Raw genomic sequence first — 5320 nt, forward strand, 5'->3', positions numbered from 1 at the left:
GAATTCCTAGGTGAAAGATGCACCCATTGCATTTTAAAATATGTATGATGCAAGTGGGCTGAAATCCTTGACTGGTCCTGAGAGTATGAACACCAAGCACCCTGGGCTCCTTATCTGGATTTAAAACTTGATTTCCAGACAGGAAAAGATAATACACCCAACTGTGGGAAGTCATACTCTTCCAGTGCCACTTGTATACTCATTGTGCCTCAGCCTGACTTGCTTTGAGGCAAGTTCTTTTTATAAAATTGAAGGGGTTTCCTGCGTTTGGGATAAATCCTGCTTAAGAGAGTGAACACAGATTTCACTTTCTGAACTTTATCAATAGGTCTTTTCCTGACAGCCAGGGAAGACTACATCCACAAGACCACATCTATAAGTAAGGAATTCTTGGCTGTGTGACAAAATGAGCACCAGTGCAATGAGGTGTGAAAGGTGGTAAGACCAAGGCATGTGTACACAATAGCAACTTGTTAGTATGTTCTTTACAATTCTTTCATTCACATTTTCCCCTCACTTGTCTCCTCTTTCACATTTATTTTGCTTTCCTTCTTCTGTTTCTCTCTTCTTATATTCCCCTCTATTCTGACTTGCAGGTATCCGCCTTTCCTGCAACAAATCAAACCTATTAGGAGCTCCAAAGGGTTTCTTGCCAATGGCTTCCCTTTGTGAACTCTCCGGCTTTTTTTTTTTTTTTAATCTGCAGTGTCCCACATGATATTGCCATTGATTTAATGGACCACCATGAATTTTACTACCTGTCAAACAACAGCACAATTATTTTGAATTCTATTGTGGCAGAGCTTGACACCTAGCTCTGGATCACTTTACACTTTTCACCCTTGCACTTGGCAATTCAGAATAGTATAGTGTGATTTTAGGGTGGCATTTTGTGTCATTGTTTTGATTTGGCATTCTGAGGATTGAACTATTGGCAGTAGATGAATAAAGACTCCCACATACTTGAATCTGGAAAGGACATGTGAAGGTATTACAGGCTGTTAAAACCCCAAACCAATCCCCTTCTTCCCTCTCCTTGCTCCAGAGTCTGAATAAATAAGACGGGAAGAGTACTCATCTTTACTGAAGGACTGAAACCTTCCTAAGCAGGATGCTGAGAAACCTCTCTTGCTGGGCTTTAGGCAAGCTTTAAGCTGGATACTCGTGCCTGGAGACACATTCCCCATGGACAGGTAAAAACTTTAATGTACCTTAAAAGCTAAGGTTGGAACTCGGCAACATGCAGTAGATTTCTTGCATGGAAAAACAAGTAACTGCATCTGCGTTAAAATAAATGACTGGTTAATTCAGGATGATTCAGCCTTTGAATGCCCTTTTGAAGAACTGTTTCTATCATCTTCCATGACCAGGATAAGTTGTTTTTCAGATGACAGGGACAACAGAGTCAGTCTGCATTGTTCTAAGGGCTGTAAGAATGCAGAAAAGACTCCAGCTCTTATGTACCCCAGGACTGTATTTAAAGATAGCACCGGGTTCTTTGGTGTGGACACAGAAGAATTGAATGACTTGCACAAAGTCACCGAGTGAGCCTGGGTTGTGCCTGGAACCTATTCTCTAGTGTCTTTTATTCCAAGCAGTTTCCTTAGGAGGCTTTTCTTGCCATGCTGAACATGGTCCTTCCCACGCTGAACATGGTCCTTCCCACAATGAAATGTTCTCCCCAGGATCTGAAGCAGATGGGTTTGGACTGTGAGTGGGTACAGAAAACTATGTTGGTAACCATAACTGGTTATGGGAGTAATAATGGTGTGGCTTTTCCTCCTATGCAGCCTCCTGAGAAGAGAAGCTCAGTAGGAGGAAGTGGCATTTCTTTTGAGGTTTTGGAACAGATTGCCCAGAGAAGCTGTGGCTGCCCCATCCCTGGCAGTGTCCCCAGGTTGGACGGGGCTTGGTGCAATCTGGTCTAGTGAAAGTTGTCCCTGCCCGTGACAAGGTGTTGGAACTGGATGAGCTTTAAGGTCCCTTTCAACACAAACCAGTCTGGGATTCTATGATTCCTCTTTCGCAAGAGAGCTCCTACTTGAGATGAAGGTGTAATATCAGTGTGTGGGGATGCTCACCCTTCCCCATCTTTGAGTTAGGGCTTTGAGGGAGGTGTGTTCCATTGTCCTTTCCAGAGTGAGACACTATGCACAGATGTAATTAACCCATAAAAGAGCTGCTGGCCCCTGGGCAGGAGCTGGGAGCTGCTTTGAGCCCACCAAGAGCGAGAGCAAGTGATGGACTCCTCAAGCCTTCCAAGTTCAAGCAAACCTACTCTTGCTTTGAGCTGAAGGAGAAGGCTAAAACCCTGTAAGAAGTAATATAATAATCTATATAGATTAGAGAAGAGAGAATATGCTGCTAAACCTCCTTGGTCTAGCAGTAGAGGTTTATTGTCCCCTTTCAGGAAGCTGGTGGCATGGTACAGACATCTCACTGGACTCCATCACACATGGAGACAAATTTGTCCTGTTGGGGGAGCTTTTTGGCTCAATTTATGCAGTCTGTACATTTCCCAGGGAAGTTAGATGCAGGACTTGGTGGCTTTACGGTATATATGCTGAGGGCCTGGCAGACCAGGCAGAGGTATGCATGAGCTTGACAGCATGGGCAGAAGTGGGATTGGACCTGGGTCCCTCTATTTTCCTTGCAATCAGAGCTGTGATAGAGCTTATAAAGGCTAGGGTCCTCCTCCCCCAGCACTGTGAAAGATATGCCTTGCATTCTGTTTTGGAGATTCCAGTAAAACAGAATAATTAGGTGGCAACACAATTCATTGCTTGCAGCCCTATAAAGCTCAGGAAGCACTCTTTCAGCCCTCAGCTTGTATTTAATCAAAGTAACATAACTTTCATTAAGCCTAATTGCAGTGCTTCTGAGATACTGAATTTAAAGTGTGCCTGGAAATCAGGGCCATTTTTGTTTGATTTGCATACCACAGCATCATGCAAACTGGGAATAGGATGGCAAGAAACCTGAATTACAGTCTTCTCCCAGGGGATGCTTCAGAGATTTTTGTCCACCTACAAGACCTCTGCTACATCAATGGGTACCAGGATGGCAGGAGGTATGGAGCCTTTGAGGTCCCTTCTGCTGTTACAGATTAAGAAAGGGTGGGTGAGTCACAGTGCCTGAGATAGCGCTGGCATTGAACTTATGTGTTGTGACAGTGGCTTCAGCTGCATACAAAGGAGCACCTTTGAGTACTTGCAGAGATGTCTTCTGCAGCACAGGCTCACAGGCATGGAAAAATGCTTACACACTTCCTGCCTCTGAAATGCTGTTTCCATACATGAAGCTTTTCTGGGCATTCCATGGCATCTCTCTACAGGCATTTGGACACATCCTTTGCCTTCCCTCATACTGGTCCAGTCTCCTGAGTGCTTCTAAAAAAAAGAGGGCTCCCTTAGGTCCTTTGCACCTGACAATGGGCAGGCAAGCCCTGCTTATATTCTCTTTATCCCCTTGCAGAGCTGCCTTGCCAGCTGCTGAGTGGGCAGCCAGAAAGAAATTCCAGTGGCATCCAGGTGCCAGGTGCTCAGGAGAGGTGGTTGCAGGCCTGCTTAGCCCATTTGTGCCTAAACCACACCAATTTTCTGCACTGACTATACAAAGCTCTGTAAACAGTGTTACAGCTGCCTATCATAGGCTTCCCTCTGCTGAAGGATGGGACACCTGCTCCCAGCTGCAAAGGGTGAGAAGGTGACAATCATGCCCTGGTCACTGATCTACAGCTGGGAGGATGTTAATCTTTGAAGATGTTCAACATTTGATGTTATCCTCTTTGAGGTTCTCATAGATGGCTGGAGCTCCACAGCATCTTCACTGATTTATGTGGCTGTGTGCACCAGGGCCTCCGGACTGCAGGCCACTGAATGGTGTGGCTAGCAGAGACTGTTAAAGCCTGGACCAGAGTCATTGAACTCAATGGTGTTAACTTTCAATGCAGAGCTCCACACTTTACACATGAATCTGGAGACATCTGGCAGCTGAAAAAGCTGTAGAGAGAAAGACAAAAACCATTTCAGCACTGGGTAATGCTCTCTGCCAGAGCCTTTCAGAGGGATAACAGTTGTTATGCAGATAGTAGCAAAGTTCTTGAAAAGGTTGTTGAAATGTGTGCATGTGTGGACAGTTTTTTGCATCTGAAGTACCTCTGTTGTAAACCTGCCTGGCTCCACTGCGAAACTGTGGAGCAGAGAGTGACTCTTTTGCTTATCTTTACCATATTCATTGCAGATTACATAAAGATGCAAGAGACTCGCTTGCTGGTGGTCACAGGGGACTAAGGTATCGTCTTATATGTAAGACTGAGATAGAGTTCTCCCTCTGCCTGAGGGAGGATAGAGATGGAAGGAAACCAAAGCAGCCATGAGGCTCATCTATGGCTTAGGCAGAAGAAGATCTGTACCTGGAGGCAAACAAGTAATGTAAGGTCATCCTTGCATCTCATGGCTGTCTTCTAGCTGGCTGGAAGTCTTTCCTGGTGAATACCACTGGGAAATGCTCTTGTCATTGAATATATTTGTTAGCACATGGATGATTCTGAAACTAAGCTATAATTATTGGTGGAGCTGGCAGTGGTGCCTATAATTAAGGTTGCCAGACATTTTCTATTAAACGGTTCTGTTTTCCAATGCTATGTGCTTGCCAACATGTAACTGTTCAGGCTGAAATTTTCAGTTGCAGGCCTTTGGTTTGGGCTGCTCTTTGTGCATATGAATATACGTATGTGTGAGAAAGGATGAGTAAATTGTTGTTTAACCAGATTCAGGAGTGATACAGGGAAAAGGCATTCTTTTGTAGTTATTTAAGGGGAAAAAAAACCTGACACACACATTGTTGAGAAAGTTCGTCACTTTCATGGTTTATTTTTATTTTCACAGGTACTTGAAATTAGGCTTTCTGGCTGATCTGGGCTTTTTATTTCTTCAGACTCTCCTTGGTTTTGGCCAAGTCAGACGGCTCTACAGATCTGCTGTCACCATGAGAAGAAAAGGTTTGCCCTGAAGTTTGTCCGGAGCTTGTGCAGCCTGGGGCTTCAAGAACGAAGCAGAGTTTCCTCTTTCGCAGTGCAGGTGAGTAGCCTGTTATGTGGTTTGGCCCTGCAATAAGAAGAATGCAGCTTGGATTTCTTATACCCTATGTGCTGCTCCAGCTGACTCACATGATAGGGTGGAAACGCATATGGAGTGACTGCATGGGGTTAAGGGCTGTCTGCCATGACAGGCAGGGATAGAAGTGGAATGCAGAATAGATTATACAAGGACATGAATGGGGAAAGGATGACTGTCCATACAGTGAGGTGGGTAAGTCC

The 5320-nt window shown here is 44.8% G+C and overlaps 1 long non-coding RNA gene across 3 annotated transcripts; it reads left to right on the plus strand.

Annotated features, from left to right (window-relative positions):
- Positions 1-996: 996 nt before the first annotated feature.
- On the plus strand, positions 997-4927 carry LOC134157500 (uncharacterized). 3 transcript variants are annotated; one of them, XR_009962343.1, is made up of 4 exons: positions 1393-1544; positions 2945-3070; positions 3793-4037; positions 4890-4927. It is a non-coding gene; the product is annotated as an uncharacterized LOC134157500 (long non-coding RNA). The 3 variants fall into 3 exon arrangements; XR_009962342.1 differs by lacking the exons at positions 1393-1544; positions 4890-4927 and adding an exon at positions 997-1193 and having other exon boundaries at positions 3793-4175; XR_009962341.1 differs by lacking the exon at positions 4890-4927 and having other exon boundaries at positions 3793-4175.
- Positions 4928-5320: the final 393 nt, after the last annotated feature.

Source organism: Pezoporus occidentalis, unplaced genomic scaffold, assembly GCF_034315485.1.
Source record: "Pezoporus occidentalis ecotype Australia unplaced genomic scaffold, CSIRO_AGI_Poc_V1 ctg97, whole genome shotgun sequence".
NCBI lineage: Eukaryota > Metazoa > Chordata > Aves > Psittaciformes > Psittacidae > Pezoporus > Pezoporus occidentalis.